The following is a 9,403-nucleotide window of genomic DNA, read 5'->3' on the forward strand; positions in this document are numbered from 1 at the left end:
GTCTGCCAGTATCTCAACAGTGAGTCTTGCTCTGCCTGAAATAGTTTATAAGCTGGGCAGCTTGAGACAATAAAAGAACTTCGTACTTGAAAATTTTTATTCCCTTTATCCTCAAAGGGCATTGCATTAACAGGATTAAAAGAGGGCCTCCCACTTGCAGCAAAACTCTGGGAGGTAGTTAGAAAATAAATACAAAGTCCAAGGCCAAACTCCCAGCTCATATGAGAAATTTAAAAAATCTCATTTCCATCAGTGATATTATAACACGTTTACTAAATTAATGAGTTACTTAAGGGTAGAGATCAGGGCTTATTTGTATCTTTTGACAATAGTACATGGTAGGTACTCAATTTTGAAATTTTACTTGCAGAATACCTATTTTGGGAGATTATTAATCTGGCATATATATATATATATATAATTTGGCATATATATAATTTGGCATATATATATATTTTTTTTGACCTGTGATTCAAACCAATTCATTGGTCAGAGGCAGTATTGTTTAGAGCTGTGGGACTTCCTAAAATACACATTTACTTAACGTCACTGGATGCTGAAGGTTCATTAATGTTTAGAGTCTTTCCAGCTTCTGTTTATGATTTCCCACCTACTGAAGCATCTATTTGTGGTACACTCAATATTTCACAGTGCATTAACATATATTGGTTCATTTCTTTAAAAGTACATTATTATAAAAGCACTGCACAAATAGCACAATTTAAGTGTACATAATAATTATTTTCATTTGCCAAACAAAGCGAAAATAACTTTCATCAACAGTTAATTCCCTTCTTAATTCCTTATAAAACAAATTCATTAAAATGTTCATTCTTTTGCCTGTCCTGGTTTTCTTTCTCATTGTGCACTTAACTTTTCTAGCCTGTTTCTCTCTTAATCCAAGTGGAAGGTGAGAGAATGAGAAGAGATGAATTTTAACCACAAAATATTCTTATACACAAGTAATTTTTCCTTGCCAGGTTCTTTGGTAGTGACTATCTCAGGCCCTAAGATTTTATATTAGCTTTGGCTATCAACTTGAGTTATGAAGGTATTTGTAATTTTTATTTTTCTTTAGTCTTTTATATATATATTTTTTAGCATTTTTATTCCATAACCCATGGATGGTCCATGGATGAGAAACATCAGCATCACCTGGTAGCTTGTTAAAAATGTAGACTCTCAGGCTCCACCACAGACCTCCTGGATCAGAGTCTACATTTTATGAAAATCAAAAATTTGAATGAACAGAAGATAGTGGAGTAGAAGGACGTGCTCTCACTCCCTCTTGTTAGAGCACTGGAATCACAACTAACTGCTGAACAATCATTGACAGGAGGACACTGGAACTCAACAAAAAGGATGTCCCACATCCAAGTACAGGGGAGAAGCTGCAATGAGATGGTAGGAGGGGTGCAATCACAATAAAATCAAATCCCAAGGCTGCTGGGTGGGTGACTCACAAACTGAAGAACAGTTATGCCACAGAGTTCCATCCACTAGAGTGAAGGTTCTGAGTCCCACATCAGGCTTCCCAATGAGGGGGCCCGGCAATGGGAGGAGGAATTCCTAGAGAATCAGACTTTGAATGTTGGTGGTATTTGATTGCAGGACTTTGACAGGACTGGGGGAAACAGAGACTCCACTCTTGGAGGGCATGCACAAGGTAGTGTGTGTACCAGGACCCAGGAGAAGAAGCAGTGACCCCATAGGAGACTGAACCGCACCTACCTACAAGGGTTGGAGGGCCTCCTGCAGAGGTGGGGGTGTGACTGTGGCTCACCAGAAGGACAAGGACACTGGCAGCAGGAGTTCTGGGAAGTATTCCTTGGTGTGAGCCCTCCCAGAGTCTGCCATTAGCTCCACCAAAGAACCCAGGTAGGCTCCAGCGTTGGGTTGCCTCAGGCCAAACAACCAACAGGGAGGGAACCCAGCCCCACCCATCAGCAGATAAGCAGATTAAAGTTTTACTGAGCTCTGCCCACCAGAGCAACACCCAGCTCTACCCACTACCAGTCCCTCTCATCAGGAAGCGTGTAACAAGTCTCTTAGATAGCCTCATCCACGAGAGGGCAGACAGCAGAAGCAAGAAGAACTACAGTTCTGCAGCATATGGAATGAAAACCACATTCACGGAAAGACAGACAAAATGAAAAGGCAGAGGACTATGTACCAGATGAAGGAACAAGCTAAAACTCCATAAAAACACTAAAAGAAGTGGAGATAGGCAACCTTCCTGAAAAAGAATTCAGAATGATAGTGAAGGTGATCCAGGACCTCGGAAAATGAATGGAGGCAAAGATCGAGAAGATGTAAGAAATGTTTAACAAAGACCTAGAAGAATTAAAGAACAAACAAACAGAGATGAACAATACAGTAATTGAAATGAAAACTACACTAGAAGGAATCAATAGCAGAATAATTGAGGCAGAAGAACGGATAAGTGACCTGGAAGACAGAATGGTGGAATTCATTGCCGTGGAACAGAATAAAGAAAAAAGAATGAAAAGAAATGAAGACAGCCTAAGAGACCTCTGGGACAACATGAAACGCACCAACATGTGCATTATAGGGGTCCCAGAAAGAGAAGAGAGAAAGGACCTGAGAAAATATTTGAAGAGATTATAGTTGAAAACTTCCCTAACATGGGAAAGGAAACAGCCACCAAGTCCAGGAAGCTCAGAGAGTCCCAGGCAGGATAAACCCAAGGAGGAACATGCTGAGACACATAGTAATCAAATGGACAAATAATTAAAGACAAACCAAAGTTATTAAAAGCAACAAGGGAAAAACGACAACCTACAAGGTAATGCCCAGAGTTTCTGATTTCTCAGCAGAAACTCTATAAGCCAGAAGGGAATGGCATGATATATTTAAAGTGATGAAAGGGAAGAACCTACAACCAAGATTACTCTACCTGGCAAGGATCTCATTCAGATTTGATGGAGAAATCAAAAGCTTTAGAGACAATCAAAGGCTAAGACAATTCAGCACCACCAAACCAGCTCTGCAAGAAATGCTAAGAAATGCTAAAGGAACTTCTGTAGGCAGGAAACACAATGGAAGGAAAGGACCTACAAAAACAAACCCAAAACAATTAAGAAAATGGTAATAGGAACACACATATCGATAATTACCTTAAATGTGAATAGATTAAATGCTCCAACCAAAAGACACAGGCTCATTGAATGGACACAAAAACAAGACCCATGTATATGCTGTCTACACGAGACCCACGTCGGACCTAGGGGCACATACAGACTTAAAGTGAGGGGATGGAAAAAGATATTACACGCAAATGGAAATCAAAAGAAAGCTGGAGCAGCAATCCTCATATCAGAAAAAATAGATTTTAAAATAAAGAATGTTACAAGAGACAAGGAAGAACACTACATAATGATTAAGGGATCAATCCAAGAAGAAGATATAGAAGAAGATATAACAATTATAAATATATATGCACCCAGCATAGGAGCACTTCAATACGTAAGGCAAATGCTAATAGCTATAAAGAGGAAACTGACAGTAACACAGTAATAATGGGGAAATTTAACACCTCACTTACACCGATGGACAGAACATCCAGACAGAAGATTACTAAGGAAACACAAGCTTTAAATGACACAGTAGACCAGAGAGATTTAATTGATATTTATAGGACATTCCATCCCAAAACAGCAGATTACACTTCCTTCTCAAGTGCACATGGAACATTCTCCAGGATAGATCATATCTTGGGTCACAAATCAAGCCTCAGTAAATTTATGAAAATTGAAATCATATCACGTATCATTTCTAATCACAGTTTATTTAGAAATGAGTTACAGGGAAAAAAATGTAAAAAACACAAACGGGACTTCCCTGGTGGTTCAGTGGTTAAGAACCCACCTGGAGACATGGGTTTGAGCCCTGGTCCGGGAAGATCACACATGCTGTGGTGCAACTAAGCCCATGTGCACAACTACTGAGCCTGCACTCTAGAGCCCATGAGCCATAACTACTGAGCCCATGTGCCACAACTACTGAGGGCCGTGCACCTAGAGCCCATGCTCTACAACATGAGAAGCCACTGCAATAAGAAGCCCACACACTGAAATGAAGTGTAGCCCCTGTTTGCCACAACTAGAGAAAGGCAATGCATCAATGAAGACCCAACACAGCCAAAAAAAAAACACATGGAGGTTAAACACTGTTACTAAATAACCAAGAGATCACTGAAGAAATCAAAGTGGAAATTTAAAAAATACCTAGAGACAAATGACAATGAAAACATGACGATTCAAAACCTATGGGAGGCAGCAAAAGCAGTTCTAAGGGGGAAGTTTATAGCAAAATGATCCTACCTCAAGAAAAAAGAAAAATCTCAAACAAACAATCTAACCTTACACCTAAAGGAACTAGAGAAAGAACAAACAAACCCCAATTTTAGTAGAAGGAAAGAAATCATAAAGATCAGAGCAGAAATAAATGAAATAGAAACAAAGAAAACAATAGCAAAGATCAATAAAACCAAAAGCTTGTTCCTGGAGAAGATAAACAAAATTAATAAACCTTTAGCCCGACTCATCAAGAAAAAGAGGGAGAGGAGTCAAATCAATAAAATTAGAAATGAAAAAGGAGAAGTTAAAAAAGACACCGCAGAAATACAAAGCATCCTAAGAGACTACTACAAGAAACTCTATGTCAATAAAATGGACAACCTGGAAGAAATGGACAAATTCTTAGCAAGGTATAACTTCCAAGAGTGAACCATGAAGAAATAGAAAACATGAACAGAAAAATCACAAGTAATGAAATTGAAACTGTGATTAAAAATCTTCCAGCAAACAAAAGTCCAGGACCAGATGGCTTCACAGGTGAATTCAAACATTTAGAGAAGAGCTAACACCCATCCTTCTCAAACTCTTCCAAAAAATTGCAGAGGAAGGGACACTCCCAAACTCATTCTATGAGGTCACCATCACCCTGGTACCAAAACCAGACAGAGATATTACAAAGAAAAGAAAATTACAAACCAATATCATTGATGAATATACATGCAAAAACTCTCAACAAAATACTACCAAACAGAATCCAACAACACATTAAAAGGATCCTACACCGTGATCAAGTAGGACTTATCCCAAGGATGCAAGGATTCTTCAATATACACAAATCAGTCAATGTGATACACCATATTAACAAACTGAAGAATAAAAACCATATGATCAACTCAATAGATGCAGGAAAAGCTTTTGACAAAATTCAACACATATTTGTGATAAAAACTCTCCAGAAAGTGGTCAAAGAGGGAAACTACCTCAACATCATAAAGGCCATACATGACAAACCCACAGCAAACATCATTCTCAATGGTGAAAAACTGAAAGCATTTCCTCTAAGATCAGGAACAAGACAAGAATGTCCACTCTCATCACAAAACTATTCAACATAGTTTTGGAAGTCCTAGCCATGGCAATCAGAGAAGAAAAAGAAATAAAAGGAATACAAATTGGAAAAGAAGTAAAACTGTCACTGTTTGCAGAAGACATGATACTATACATGGAGAATCCTAAAGATGCCACCAGAAATCTACTAACGTTAATCAATGAATTTGGTAAAGTTGCAATATACAAAATTAATGCCCAGAAATCTCTTGCATTCCTATACATTAACAATGAAAGATCAGAAAGAGAAAGTAAGGAAACAAACCCATTCACTCTTACAACAAAAAGAATAAAATACCTAGGAATAAGCCTACCTAAGCAGGTAAAAGACCTATACTCAGAAAACTATAAGACACTGATGAAAGAAATCAAAGATGACACAAACAGATGGAGAGATACACCATGTTCTTGGATTGGAAGAATGAATATTGTGAAAATGACTATACTACCCAAAGTAATCTACAGATTCAATGCAATCCCCACCAAATTACCAAAGGCATTTTTCACAGAACTAGAACAAAAAATCTTAAATTTTGTATGGAGATACAAAAGACCATGAATAGCCAAAGTAATCTTGAGGGAAAAAACATGGAGTTGGAGGAATCAGACTCCCTGACTTCAGGCTATACTACAAAGCTACAATAATCAAGACAACATGGTCCTGGCACAAAAACAGAAATATAGATCAATGGAACAGGATAGAAGACCCAGAGATAAACCCACACACCTAAGGTCAACTAATCTATGACAAAGAAGGCAAGGATATACAAAGGAGAAAAGACAGTCTCTTCAATAAGTGGTGCTGGGAAACTGGACAGCTACATGTAAAAGAATGAAATTAGAACACTCCCTAACACCATACACAAAAATAAACTCAAAATGGATTAAAGACCTAATGTAAGGCCAAACACTATAAAACTCTTAGAGGAAAACATAGGCAGAACACTCTTTGACATAAATCACAGCAAAATCTTTTTTGATCCACCTCCTAGAGTAATGGAAATAAAAACAAAAGTAAACAGATGCAACCTAATGAAACTTAAAAGCTTTTGCACAGCAAAGGAAACTATAAACAATACTAAAAGACAACCCTCAGAATGGGAGACAATATTTGCAAACAAATCAATGGACAAAGGATTAATCTCCAAAATATATAAACAGCTCATGCAGCTTAATATTAGAAAAACAAACAACCCAATCAAAAAATGGGCAGAAGACCTAAATAGACATCTCTCCAATGAAGACATACAGATGGACAAGAGGCACATGAAAAGATGCTCAGCAACCCTAATTATTAGAGAAATGTGAATCAAAAGTACAATGAGGTATCACCTCACACCAGTTAGAATGGACATCATTAGAAAATCTACAAACAACAAGTGCTGGAGAGGGTGTGGAGAAAAGGGAACCCTCTTGCACTGTTGGTGGGAATGTAAATTGATACTGCCACTATGGAGAACAGTATGGAGGTTCCTTAAAAAACTACAAATAGAACTACCGTATGACCCAGCAGTTCCACTACTGGACATATACCCAGAGAAAACCATACTTCAAAAAGACACATGCACCCCAATGTTCATTGCAGCACTATTTACAGTAGCCAAGCTATGGGAGCAACCAAAATGCCCATCGACAGACGAATGGATAAACAAGTTGTGGTACATATACACAATGGAATATCACTCAGTCAAAAAAAGGAACGAAATTGGGTCATTTGTAGAGGTGTGGATGGACCTAGAGACTGTGTGAGTGAGGCTACAGAGTGAAGTAAGTCAGAAAGAGAAAAACAAATAGTGTATATTAATGCATATACGTGGAATCTAGAAAAATGGTACACATGAATGGATTTGCAAGGCTGAAATAGAGACACAGATGTAGAGAACAAACTTATGGACACCAATGGGCGTAAAGTGCTGGGGGGGGCGGTTTGGGATGAATTGGGCAATTGGGATTGACATATATACCCTAATATGTATAAAATAGATAACTAATAAGAACCTGCTGTACAAAAAAAAATTTGTATGAACATTAAGGTTTGAAAAGTGCTTCTCTAACCCACTGGTTCTCTAACTTTGCTGCACATTGGAATCATCTGAGGTATTTTCAAAAATACAGATTTATTTTTAATCTTTTATTTTTTTGCCATTACCACACTGTCTTGATTACTGTAGCTTTAAAATAAGTCTTGAAGTTGGGTGTGTCAGTCCTCCAACTTTGTTCTTCCCCTTCAATATTGTTTTGGCTATTCTGGGTCAGTTCTCATGCTATGAATTCTGATTTAAGTTGTATGGGTAATGGTATTAAAAAAAAAATTCACCAGGTGATTTTTATGCAGCAAAGCAAGAACTGCCATATTGCACGGATTACATTGACAACACTGATCTCTGTAAATAAATTTTAAGTCATAGCATATATTCTCAGTAAAACTGGGAGATCAGTGGGTAGGTTATTAATATGCCCATTTCACAAACGGAGACAACAAGATTCAGGACAGGTAAGTCACCTAGGAGGAATAATATGATGGGGTCTACCCTATGGCTTGCTTTTCTGATGCTTTTTCTCTACTGCCACATTGCCTCTTACATTAGTAAGGTACAAAGTACAATTTTCAAAGTTTAGACTATGTATACCACAAGCAACTTTTTCAAACCTATCACCAAAAGCCACCTTTATTAAAACAACTTGATTTTGCTATATAGATTATTCTAGAAAGTTTAAGTTGGAATAAAAGGAATACCCACATGATCTCATCATTACTTAAGTAATTTACTTGTTATTGAAAAAAATAGAGATGAAAATCGTTGAAACCCACTGACTGAAAGCCACCAAGAACACCCAGAAAAAAAATGTTTGGTTTATTTAGCTTGCTGCAGCAAAGGAAAACACCTTCCAGTGAATCCATGGGAACATCTTAGTAAGGGAAAAGGAGACTAGGAAGGGCTTCTTGTAGGATTTAGGCTTGTGCTGGATGATTCTCAGGAGGGATTAAGAAAGCCAGGGCTGGTTCTTTACTGGAAGCTCTCAAGCAGCAGTGATTGTATCTTAGTGCATTTTATCTAGGAGGTGAGAGGATTATAGGGGCTAGAGCTGTCATTGGTAAAGCAGCGTCAGAATCATGCAGGTCAGTCAGAGGAGGCTGTGTTTAATCATTTGTGGTTGCAGAGTGGCCTTGCTTCTGCCATGTTCCAAATGTGATCCTAATGTGATCTTGCCTGAGCCTTACTCTGAAGTCTCACAGTCTGCTTACAAGATGGATTTTTTTTTTTTAAACTTTATCAATCAAAGTATGTCTTTAGGGCTTCCCTGGTGGCGCGGTGGTGGAGAGTCCGCCTGCCGATTCAGGGGATACGGGTTCGTGACCTGGTCCGGGAGGATCCCACATGCCGCGGAGCGGCTGGGTCCGTGGGCCATGGCCGCTGAGCCTGCGCGTCTGGAGCCTGTGCTCCGCAGCGGGAGAGGCCACGGCAGTGAGAGGCCCGCGTACCGCAAAAAGAAAAAAAAAAAAAAAAAGTAGCTGGGAAGGGTTTTTTGGTTCTGTTGATTAAATTCCAGGTGAAGTATTCATGGGAAAATGTTAAGGGTAAAAGAATAGAAATAGACTATATCATTAGCAGAAAAGTGAAAGAAGAGAAATAGATTTGCAAAACATATAACTATCATAGAAAAAAGAGAAAAAAAGCATAAAATAAGGTGATAGAAAACAGTTCAATTATATCGACATTAGTAGTAACAATTACAATGAATTATGCCTGTCAACTGGGAGACAGAGACTATCAGATTAAGTTTTTAAAGATCCAACTTTATGATGTCTAAAAGACACATTTAAAACATTAGACTGGGAAGATTGAAAGAAAAATGATGGAAAAAAGTATATCAGGCAAGGGAAAGCTGAGTAATAAGACAAATTGTACTTTAAGATAAATAAAGAGCACGATTAGTGATAAAGTAAATCACTATTAAATAGTGACATAATGATA

The sequence above is a fragment of the Delphinapterus leucas genome, chromosome 3, assembly GCF_059928025.1.
Source record: "Delphinapterus leucas isolate spDelLeu-1000000601 "Yukka" chromosome 3, BTC_Dleu_Yukka2, whole genome shotgun sequence".
Lineage (NCBI taxonomy): Eukaryota > Metazoa > Chordata > Mammalia > Artiodactyla > Monodontidae > Delphinapterus > Delphinapterus leucas.